Source organism: Ranitomeya variabilis, chromosome 3, assembly GCF_051348905.1.
Source record: "Ranitomeya variabilis isolate aRanVar5 chromosome 3, aRanVar5.hap1, whole genome shotgun sequence".
In the NCBI taxonomy this organism is placed as follows: Eukaryota; Metazoa; Chordata; class Amphibia; order Anura; family Dendrobatidae; genus Ranitomeya; species Ranitomeya variabilis.
The window spans coordinates 166,933,397-166,946,279 of NC_135234.1; positions in this window are offsets into that span (position 1 = coordinate 166,933,397).

The following is a 12,883-nucleotide window of genomic DNA, read 5'->3' on the forward strand; positions in this document are numbered from 1 at the left end:
TGTTTTTTAAAGCAGGACTTAAGATCCCTAGCTTGTAATTAAAAGTCCCCACTTATTGAGCAAATACCGCGTAGGCGTAAAAACTGCCCTGTTGGAACCGAGCGAACCATGTGGGCTGGATGGGAGGATGATGCATGAAGGAGCATGTTCGTAGCAGTAGGTTTTCTATAAATCGTTGTCTGAATTATGTCCTCACGATCCCTAGTTAGCGTCACATCAAGAAACTCGATTCTAGTCCTATCAGATGTCGCTGTCAATTTTATGTTTCTGTCATTAAGATTTAGTGCGGCCACGAAGTCAACAAAGGCCTCTTGGCCACCCTGATTATCAGAATATCGTCTATGTAGCACGTCCACAAAAGGATGCGCTCCATAGACAACAGAGTATCGGACAATAAGTCCGCTATCAGAACAACATTGGTCAGTGATACCTGGTTAGTAGTGTTGAGCGATACCGTCCGATACTTGAAAGTATCGGTATCGGAAAGTATCGGCCGATACCGGCAAAGTATCGGATCTAATCCGATACCGATACCCGATACCAATACAAGTCAATGGGACTCATGTATCGGACGGTATTCCTGATGGTTCCCAGGGTCTGAAGGAGAGGAAACTCTCCTTCAGGCCCTGGGAACCATATTAATGTGTAAAAGAAAGAATTAAAATAAAAAATATTGCTATACTCACCTCTCCGACGCAGCCTGCACCTTACCGAGGGAACCGGCAGCGTTGTTTGCTTAAAATTCGCGCTTTAACTTCCTTAAGTGAAGTCCCGGCTTGTGATTGGTCGCGCGCCGCCCATGTGGCCGCGACGCGACCAATCACAGCAAGCCGTGACGTAATTCAGGTCCTTCAGGATTTTAAAATTAAGTTCCGGTGTTGTGATTGGTTGCGTCGCGGTCACATGGGCGACGCGACCAATCACAAGCCGTGACGTCACGGGAGGCTGGACACGCGCGCATTTTAAAATGCGCGCGTGTCCAGCCTCCCGTGACGTCACGGCTTGTGATTGGTCGCGTCGCCCATGTGGCCGCGACGCAACCAATCACAGCAAGCCGTGACGTAATTTCAGGTCCTTCAGGATTTTAAAATTACGTTCCGGCGTTGTGATTGGTCGCGTCGCGGTCACATGGGCGACGCGACCAATCACAAGCCGTGACTTCATGGGAGGCTGGACACGCGCGCATTTGGCTGCTGAATTCACATGTCCCTCACCATATAAAGAGCGGACATCTTGTTTTAGCACCATTTTGACACTGTAACAGCGCAGAGAGGCTGCTACTGACTCTGGCACTGTTAGCAGCAAGATTTTAGCTAGGTAGATAGGTATTTTTTTATCAGTCAGATAGCTTACCTAGCTACTGTCCAGTGTGGCTGTGAAATTGACCTTCCAGCATTTTTTTTTTGCCATTACTGAGGTCCACAGACAAAGCCAGCGGGTCACATGTCATACAAGTGTGTTGTGCACTGCTTCTATTGTGCTCCATGCATGAGTATAGTGTTCTACTATAGCCTGCTGTATCCCATTTTTTAATTTTGTTGGGTTAAAATTAAGCTGTCTGCAGATCTCGCGCACATTACCAAAAACAATTTTCTCTTGCTAAAAATCATACAGTAGGGGGCCTGACTTTCAAATTGTTTGCAGAATCTAGTGTGTTATTGTAATACTGCAGCAGCGCAGTATAGTGTGTCCTATCCCAGGGGTGGCTGGAGAGGGAAGATAGGTAGCACTCACGGCGTAACACTTCAGTGCGGCAACGCAGGCGCCACCAGGTGGTGAGAGAGAGGTCAGACAAGCTGGGTCAGTAACAGACAGGAAATGCAGTACCAGGGGAAATAGCAATACACATGGTCAGATACAAGCCAAAGAAGTCGGAGCCGGTCAGGAGCAAAGCTGCCAGAGATGTGAGACAGAGAAACAGGTCAGAGGACAAGCCGGGTCAGATACCAAGGTCACAGCATGGGAAGCACACAGCAAGACGAGTGGGGAAACAGGAATGGGAAGGCAGGGGAACTGAGTAAATGGGCAGAGGACAAATCAGGGTGTAATAGGGTCAGTCGCCCAAGCCGGGGGCAAGAACTATAGCTGATGCTGCCTGCAGGCAGCCATGTACTGAAATAGTCAAACAGATCCCAAAAGAAGGCAAAGAAGGTTACCCCCGCTGTTATGATTCTAGTGGCAAGGATCGCAGGTCGGACTAGCTAAGTAACTGAACAGACTACTAGCTCTGGGGAAGTGGTAACTAGATTGACCGCAACCTGATCCTATCCGCAAACAACTATAGGCAGCCGTGGAACGTTACCTAAAAAATCCTAGACGTCTCGTCACGGCCTGAGAAACTGACTATTCCTGGAGGGAAAGTAAGTCCTCACTTGCCTCAGTGGAAGACCCCAAAGATATAGAATAGCCCCCCACAAATATTAACGGTGAGTTAAGAGGAAAGCACAAACGCAGAGATGAAATCAGATTTAGCAAATGAGGCCCGCTAATACTAGATAGCAGAAAATAGGAAGGAAACTCTGCGGTCAATAAAAAACCCTATTCAAAATGTCCACGCAGAGATTGCTCGAGCCCCCGCACCAACTAACGGTGCGGGGGAAGCAACTCCGTACCCCAGAGCTTACCAGCAAAAAGAAATCACATGTTAGCAAGCTGGACTAGACTCATCATACACAGAAATCATATTGCAGGTAGATGAGCAAACAATATTCAAACAGAACTTAGCTTATCCTGAAGAGGCAGAAAACGAGATAATCAGGAGTAATCAGAATAGCACTGAATACATTGACAGCCGGCAACAAGTGGAAGTGAAGCAGAGCTAAATAGGAGCCTCCCTGGTGAATAACGAGGCAGCTGATCCAGCAGACCCGCAGGATAATAAACCAAACCACCAGGGGGAGCCAAAAAAACCAAAGTCACACAATACCATCTGTGACCACAAGAGGGAGCCTGAAAACGGAGTTCACAACAGTACCCCCCCCTTGAGGAGGGGTCACCGAACCCTCATCAAAACCCCCAGGGCGATCAGGGTGAGCCACATGGAAGGCACGAACCAAATCGGCCGCATGAACATCAGAGGCGACAACCCAGGAATTATCCTCCTGACCATAGCCTTTCCACTTAACCAAATACTGAAGCCTCCGTCTAGAAATACGAGAATCCAAGATCTTCTCCACCACATATTCCAATTCTCCCTCAACCAGCACAGGGGCAGGAGGCTCAACCGAAGGAAACACAGGCACCACATACCTCCGCAACAATGACCGATGGAACACATTATGAATAGCAAACGATGCCGGGAGGTCCAATCGAAATGACACAGGGTTAAGGACTTCCAAAATCTTATAAGGACCGATAAACCGCGGCTTAAACTTAGGAGAGGAGACCTTCATAGGAACAAAGCGAGAAGACAACCACACCAAATCCCCAACGCGAAGTCGGGGACCCACACAGCGACAGCGGTTGGCAAAGCGCTGAGCCTTCTCTTGGGACAGCTTCAAATTGTCCACCACATGATTCCAAATCTGATGCAACCTATCCACCACAACATCCACTCCAGGACAGTCAGAAGACTCCACCTGACCCGAGGAAAAACGAGGATGAAACCCTGAATTACAAAAAAAAGGTGAAACCAAAGTAGCAGAACTAGCCCGATTATTAAGGGCAAACTCGGCCAATGGCAAAAAAGTCACTCAGTCGTCCTGATCAGCAGAAACAAAACATCTTAAATAGGTTTCCAAAGTCTGATTAGTGCGCTCGGTTTGGCCATTCGTCTGAGGATGGAAGGCCGACGAAAAAGACAAATTAATGCCCATCTTAGCACAAAAGGTCCGCCAAAATCTAGACACAAACTGGGATCCTCTGTCGGAAACAATATTTTCAGGGATCCCGTGCAAACGAACCACATTTTGAAAAAACAGAGGAACCAACTCGGAGGAGGAAGGCAACTTAGGCAAGGGCACCAAATGGACCATTTTAGAAAAACGATCACACACCACCCAAATGACCGACATTCTCTGAGAGACAGGGAGATCTGAAATAAAATCCATGGAAATGTGCGTCCATGGCCTCTTCGGGACAGGCAAAGGCAACAACAAGCCACTGGCACGAGAACAGCAAGGCTTAGCCCGAGCACAAATTCCACAAGACTGCACAAAGGAATGCATATCCCGCGACAAGGAAGGCCACCAGAAGGACCTAGCCACCAAATCTCTGGTACCAAAAATCCCAGGATGGCCTGCCAACACCGAAGAATGAACCTCGGAAATAACTCTGCTGGTCCATCTATCCGGGACAAACAGTCTCTCCGGTGGACAACGGTCAGGTCTATCCACCTGAAACTCCTGCAGCACTCGTCGCAAATCTGGGGAGATGGCAGACAAAATCACCCCTTCTCTGAGGATACCAGCTGGCTCTGAATCACCAGGAGAGTCAGGCACAAAACTCCTAGAAAGAGCATCAGCCTTCACATTCTTCGAACCAGGCAGGTATGAGACCACGAAATCAAAATGAGAGAAAAACAATGACCAACGAGCCTGTCTAGGATTCAGCCGCTTGGCCGACTCAAGATAAATCAAATTCTTGTGATCAGTCAAGACCACCACACGATGCTTAGCTCCCTCGAGCCAATGTCGCCACTCCTCAAATGCCCACTTCATAGCCAACAACTCCCGATTACCAACATCATAATTCCGCTCGGCAGGCGAAAACTTTCTTGAAATGAAAGCACATGGCTTCATCACAGAGCCATCAGAGCTTCTCTGCGACAAAACAGCCCCCGCTCCAATCTCAGAAGCATCAACCTCGACCTGGAAAGGAAGGGAGACGTCTGGCTGACATAAGACCGGAGCCGAAGAAAACCGGCGCTTCAGCTCCCGAAAGGCCTCTACAGCCGCAGGAGACCAATTAGTAACATCAGAACCCTTCTTGGTCAAATCCGTCAATGGCTTAACAACACCAGAAAAATTAGCGATGAAGCGACGGTAAAAATTAGCAAAACCCAAGAACTTCTGAAGACTATTAACAGATGTAGGCTGAGTCTAGTCATGAATAGCCTGAACCTTGACTGGGTCCATCTCAATAGCAGAAGGAGAAAAAATGAAACCCAAAAGAGAGACCTTCTGGACTCCAAAAAGACATTTTGAGCCCTTCACAAATAAAGCATTGGCACGCAGGACCTGAAACACCATCCTGACCTGCTTAACATGGGACTCCCAATCATCCGAAAAAAACAGAATATCATCCAGATACACAATCATAAATTTATCCAGATATTCGCGGAAGATGTCGTGCATAAAGGACTGAAAGACAGAAGGAGCGTTAGAAAGTCCAAAAGGCATCACCAAGTACTCAAAATGGCCTTTGGGCGTATTAAATGTAGTTTTCCATTCATCACCCTGCTTAATACGCACAAGGTTATACGCACCACGAAGATCTATCTTGGTGAACCAACTAGACCCCTTAATGCTAGCAAACAGATCAGATAACAATGGCAAAGGATACTGAAATTTGACCGTGATTTTGTTTAGAAGGCGATAATCAATACAAGGTCTCAAAGAACCATCCTTCTTAGCCACAAAAAAGAACCCCGCACCAAGAGGGGAGGAGGAGGGGCGAATAAGTCCTTTCTCCAAAGACTCCTTTATATAACTCCGCATAGCAGCATGCTCCGGCACTGACAAATTGAAAAGTCGTCCCTTAGGAAACTTACTACCAGGAATCAAATTTATAGCACAATCACAATCCCTATGAGGAGGTAGAGAACTGAGTTTGGGCTCATCAAATACATCCTGGTAATCTGACAAAAACACAGGGACCTCAGAAGGAGTGGATGAAGCAATTGACACCACAGGAGCGTCGCCATGAATTCCCTGACAACCCCAACTTGACACAGACATTGCTTTCCAATCCAGGACTGGATTATGAGTCTGCAACCATGGCAGGCCCAACACGACAACATCATGCAAATTATGCAATACAAGAAAGCGAATCACCTCCTGATGAACAGGAGTCATGCACATGGTCACTTGTGTCCAGTACTGAGGTTTATTCGTAGCCAATGGTGTAGCATCAATTCCCCTTAGTGGAATAGGGAATTTTAAAGGCTCCAAAACAAAACCACAGCGCCTGGCAAATGACAAATCCATCAGACTCAGGGCAGCACCTGAATCCACAAAAGCCATAACCGGGTAAGATGACAGGGAACAAATCAGGGTAACAGACAAAATAAACTTGGGCTGTAAAGTACCGATGGTGACAGATTTATCAATCTTTTTTGTGCGCTTAGAGCATGCTGAGATAACATGAGCTGAGTCACTTCTGGTCAGAATTCTATCACATTGCATAGACTCAGGTGTCTGTTCAGAAGACACCGCCAAATGGTGCGCAGGTTTGCGCTCCCGCAAACGCCGATCAATCTGAATGGCCAGAGTCATTGACTCATTCAGACCTGCAGGCGTAGGGAACCCCACCATGACATTCTTAATGGCTTCAGAAAGACCTTTTCTGAAATTTGCAGCCAGGGCACACTCATTCCATTGAGTAAGCACCGACCATTTCCGAAATTTCTGGCAGTACACCTCTGCATCATCTTGCCCCTGAGAGAGGGCCAACAACGCTTTTTCAGCCTGTTTCTCAAGATTAGGTTCCTCATAGAGCAATCCAAGGGCCAGAAAAAACGCATCCACACTGAGCAACGCAGGATCCCCTGGAGCCAATGCGAAAGCCCAATCTTGAGGATTGCCACACAAGAAAGAAATAATAATCTTAACTTGCTGAACAGAATCCCCAGAGGAACGAGGTTTCAAAGAAAGAAACAACTTGCAATTGTTCTTAAAATTCAGGAACCTAGATCTATCTCCAGAAAACAACTCCGGAATAGGTATTCTAGGCTCTGACATAGGACTGTGCACAACAAAATCCTGAATACTTTGTACCCTTGCAGCAAGATGATCTACACTGGAGGCTAAACTCTGGATATCCATATCAGCAGCTGAACTCAGAGCCACACCAAGATTAAGAGGAGGAGAGAAGCCAGACACACAGCAGCTAGACACACGGCAGCAAAAAAAAAAAAAAAAATATCTCCAAGCTTCTTTTCTCCTGCTTGTGCCATGCAGTTAACACTTTATAGGCCGGCTGTACTGTTATGATCCTAGTGGCAAGGATCGCAGGTCGGACTAGCTAAGTAACTGAACAGACTACTAGCTCTGGGGAAGTGGTAACTAGATTGACCGCAACCTGATCCTATCCGCAAACAACTATAGGCAGCCGTGGAACGTTACCTAAAAAATCCTAGACGTCTCGTCACGGCCTGAGAAACTGACTATTCCTGGAGGGAAAGTAAGTCCTCACTTGCCTCAGTGGAAGACCCCAAAGATATAGAATAGCCCCCCACAAATATTAACGGTGAGTTAAGGGGAAAGCACAAACGCAGAGATGAAATCAGATTTAGCAAATGAGGCCCGCTAATACTAGATAGCAGAAAATAGGAAGGAAACTGTGCGGTCAATAAAAAACCCTATTCAAAATATCCACACAGAGATTGCTCGAGCCCCCGCACCAACTGAATTAGAATGCCCAAAAAACCAAAGTCACACAATACCATCTGTGACCACAAGAGGGAGCCTGAAAACGGAGTTCACAACACCCCGCATTACCAGACCGGGGAGAGAATAGCAAGAAACAAACCCCGGACTGGATTATGACAGTACTCCTCTCTCAAATGGGGGGCCACCAGACCCCCAGGTTTCCCTGGATACTGAGCGTGAAAGTCCAACCAATCCGCATGGACCGAATGTGCTGGCACCCACGACTGGTCCTCAGGACCGTACCCCTTCCAATGGACCACATACTGATGTGAACGGCGGAGCATATGAGAATCAACAACCCGTTCCACCTCATACTCGGTCTAGGCATCCACCACAACAAGTGGCGGGTGCGAGGAAGAGATCACCTGAGGAAGACACCAGAGGTTTCAATAGAGCCTTATGGAACACATTGGGGATCCGCAGTGACGGAGGCAAACGCAACCAAAAGGCAACAGGATTAACCACCTCCAAGATTTCAAAAGGACCAATAAACTTGGGACCCAACTTAGCAGAAGGAATCCTCAACCTAATATTCTTGGTGGATAACCATACCTTATCCCCCACCTGGAATGCTGGCCCCACCGACCGTCGTCTATCCGCAAAAAATGTATAACTGCTCTGAGCCTCCCCAATGTTCTTCTGGACCTCCCTCCAGACCTCCCCCAAGTGCCGAATGGCCAAATCAGCCCCTGGACACCCAGAATCCAACCGGGAAAACTCACCAAAGTAAGGGTAAAAACCATAATTGCTAAAGAATGGGGAAGTACCAGTGGACTGATTGACATGAATATTGAAAGCGAACTCTGCTATGGGTAACAAAGAGAACCAATCATCCAGTCTGAACGTGGCAAGACACTGTAATATCTGCTCCAAAGACAGATTGGTCCTTTCAGTCAGACCATTGGTCTCCAGATCATAGGTTGACGAAAAGGTTAGACTGATACCTAGCCTTTTACAAAAAGCCCTCCAGAATTTCAACACAAATTGCACCCTTCTATCAGACACCACACTCATAGGCACACCATGTAATCGCACAACATGCTCAATGAATAGTTTTGAAAGAGTCTCGGCATTCGGCAGTCCCGCCAATGATACAAAATGTGCCTGCTTACTGAATCTATCGACTACTACACAAACCACAGTTTTGCCTTTATTCATAACAGATGAGTCCAAGGTCTATCTGGAATTGGCAAAGGGACCAATTCCCTGGCCTGCCAGTTATGGGAGGTTTTAGCTCAGGCACATGTTTCACATGAGGACACAAATACAGCGACATCGGAGGCCAGCGAGGACCACCAAAACAGCTTAGCAATGGCTTTACGCGTGGCCGAGATTCCTGGATGCCCACACAAAGCCGAGTCGTGGAACTCCCGTACCAAAGTTAACCGATACTGGACTGGCACAAAAAACGTATTATCTGGCATGGACGGAGGAGCAAGAGACAGGGCCTCACGAATCGCCAGCTCCAATGCCGAAGATTTCCAGCCACCACCACTCCGTGCTGAAGAATGGAGGAAGGAAGTTCATGAGGTGATATTGGATCCAAGCTGCAAGATAAAGCATCAGCCCTCACATTCTTGGACCCAGGCCTGAAAGTGATAGAAAACTGAAATTGAGAAAAAAAGTGACCACCTCGCCTGTCTCAGGGTTAAATGTTTGGCGGACTCAATGTAAGACAGATTCTTGTGGTCAGTAATGACTGTGATACGATGGACAGCCCCCTCCAAAAAATGCCTCCATTCTTCAAAAGCCAGATTAATGGCCAAAAGCTCCCAGTTACCCACATCATAATTCTTTTCAGCAGAGGAAAACTTTTTTCTAAAAGAAGGCACAGGGTCTTAAATTGGTAAACGAGGTAGGCCCCTGGGACAATACCGCCCCCACTCCCACCTCTGAGGCATCCACCTTCACGATAAATGCCTCAGATAAATCAGGTTGAATCAGCACAGGGGCAGACATAAAACTTTCTTTTAAAGAAGAAAACGCCACCAAAGCTGGGGCTGACCAGATTTTGAGATCAGCCCCCTTACGACTTAAATCAGTGAGGGGTTTGACTACCTGAGAAAACCCCTTGATGCATTTTCTATAGTAATTGGCAAAACCCAGAAAATGCTGCAGACCTTTGAGATCTCTGGGTTGCACCCAATTCACAATAGCCTGTACCATTCCAGGGTCCATACGAAAACCCTCCGCAGACAAAATGAACCCCAGAAAGGACAATTCTTGAACAAAAAACACTTTTCCAGTTTAGCAAAGAGTGAGTTCTCCCTAAGCCTCTGGAGGACAGCACGGAGGTGACCCATATGGTTCTGTTTATCAGCGGCATATATGAGGATATCATCCAGATAAACTACCATGAAGCGCCCAATAAAATCGGAAAAAACATGATTAATAAAATTCTGAAATACCGCTGGCGCGTTATTCAGGTCAAAGGGCATAACCAAGTTCTCAAACAAACCCTCAGAGGGGATGAATTCAGTTTTCCACTCATCCCCCTCCCACATATGGATGAGATTATATGCTCCCCTGAGGTCCAACTTAGAGAACCACCTGGCCCCAGACAGTTGATTGTACAAATCAGGAATAAGTGAGAAGGGGTAAGTATTCCTTACAGTTATTTTATTTATTCCTCGAAAATCGAGGCATGGGTGTAAACCACCATCTTTTTTTAACAAAAAAGAACCCCGCCACCACAGGAGAAACAGAAGTTCGAATGTGTCCTTTACAAAGGCTATCAGAGACATGCTCCTTCATAGCAGCCCACTCAGGGCCGGAGAGGTTGTGCAAACAGGCCTTGGGCAATTTGGCACCCGGAACGAGATCAACAGCACAATCGAATGGATGGTGTGGTGGTAGAACTTCAGCCTCCTTTTCGGAGAACACATCCTCAACATCCTTCAGGTACTCAGGAATACCTCTCAGACTGAAGGATGACACAGATACATTAACAAGGCAACCCTTAGAACAATTGGGACCCCAATTAACAATTTCCCGAGCTTCCCAGTCAATGACCGGGTTATGTACTTGTAACCAGGGAAAACCCAACACCAATCCCGCAGGAAGATTGTCCAGCACAAAACATGTAATACGTTCTTGATGACAAGACCCCACCTTGAGGATAAACTCCTCAGAGACCCACTTAACTACATTCTTAGCAAGAGGAGTTTTATCAATGGCCATGATATTGATGGGGGTTCCCAACCTGACTGTCCCTAACTTACATTTGGCCACCAAGTCAGAGTCAATCAAGTTCAGAGATGACCCACTGTCCACAAAAGCTGAAGTGGGAGTATAACAGTTCTCAACATAAAGTTCCACTTCCAGCTGTAACTTAAGCAATGAGGAAAAAGGTACCTCAGTGTCCGAGCAACCTCCTCGATAGTTACCCAGACTTAGGCATTTCCCAATGCCTTGGGAATCGGAGGACAGGAGGGACAGTCCTTCTTCTAGTGTCCCGGACTATTGCACTAGAAGCAGAGTCTCCCTTACCATCATCGTCTCTTCTCCTTTTCCTTCATGGTGGTGGCCCCCACCTCCATGGGCTCGGAATGTGGTGTAGCGTCAGGATTACTTGGGAGTAGAAGAACATCTCACTGCATAACACCCCTCTCTCACAGTCTACGATCCATCTGGATGGCCTGAGTCATAGCCTCCTCCAAGGAACTAGGAGGTGGATGGCGAGCCAGGGCATCCTTCAGATGATCAGACAGTCCCCTCCAGAACTGGCACCTGAGTGCAGAGACATCTCTGGAGAACATCATCTAAATTCCGAGCAATACCACTTGGCTGAGAGCTTCCCATGAACAAGACACATGATAGTGTCCTCTGCCAACCTGACATGGTCCGGATCGTCATAGATAAGTCCTAAGGCCTCAAAAAACCTATCCACCGACCTCCATTCAGGGGCAGTGGAGGACAGCGAGAAAGCCCAAGATTGGGGACCCTGGCTGAGTAAGGAAATAATTATCCCCACCTGCTGGCTCTTATCCCCAGAAGATCGAGGTCTAAGCAAAAATAATAATTTACAATTCTCTCTGAATGTACAAAATGTATCCTTCTCGCCAGAAAAGGTGTCAGGAAGTTTAACTGAGGGTTCGGGAGAGTGCAAGGTGACAGCAAGAGAATCACCAGACCTACTAACAAAATGAGGGGTGGTACCCTGCACCGTCTTAACAGTCTCCGTCAACTCTTTCTGCAATTGATTATGGGACGTGGCCAGGGCCCTATGTTCCACCAACAATTCCTGCATCATCTGCATCAAACTGGACACCTGATCCACCAGGTTACGAAGCGGATCCATGACTAGAGGAAAAAACATGAAAAATCCCCTTTAAATGTAAGCTATATTGTAATGCTTCCACAGCGCAGTATCGTGCATCCTATCCCAGGGGGTGCTGGAGAGGGAAGATAGGTTGCACTCACGGCGTAACACTTCAGTGTGGAAGTGGAAGCAAATGCTGCCAAAACACATCAAGTGAGGGACAGACATCAGGAAAGTGGCCTCAATTCAGTACAAATTTTAGCATGGCGCTGCAGCAATCAGCCAAGCATGAGGCATCGGGGTCTGGGACAGCATTTACAGCTTTCAATTGAACGTCACAGTAAGATGAGGTGGGTGAGGTATCGGTGTAGAACTCTATTCCTTGGAGCCCTGATTCCACATGCAACACCTTTACCTACTTTCATGCGAGGCTACACTCAGGTGGTACAAATATCAGTTTTGTAGACTATCTAGACTACCATTGTCAGAAAAATTTAAGGATAGTAACACAGGTAGTTGAGTCCAAGGAAGTGGAGGCGTGACGTCTCGGAGGCCTACTGCTACAGGCAACACACGTGAAGGAGATCCAACCAGGAGTGTTCACATTACCAAAAATTATTGGCAGACACCACCAAAGTGGCATCAATTTCACCATAGTAGAAATAGTATAATAGGGATCGACAGGTCTTCCACTACACCCAATCCAGCAGATGGACACCCGACCAGGAGTGTTCATATTTAAACAAATGAGGGCCTTATGAGTCGCCCAACATAAACAAAGCAACTTTCACAGCAATATTAGAAACAGTCTCTTTAAAGCTTCTTTGTAAAACCAGTAAGAAGCACCTTTAAAAAGGTGCAAACTATTTACAAGAAAGTTTGTAAACCATTCACCGTCCATGATTCAAATGTTCTTTAAATGGATGATCTCTGTAAACAGAGGATCCCTTTAAACGAGGGACCCCTTTAAATGGAACCTGGTCAGGTTCAACGAACTTTTAAATTGTAGCAGTCATTTTTAAACTTGCCAATA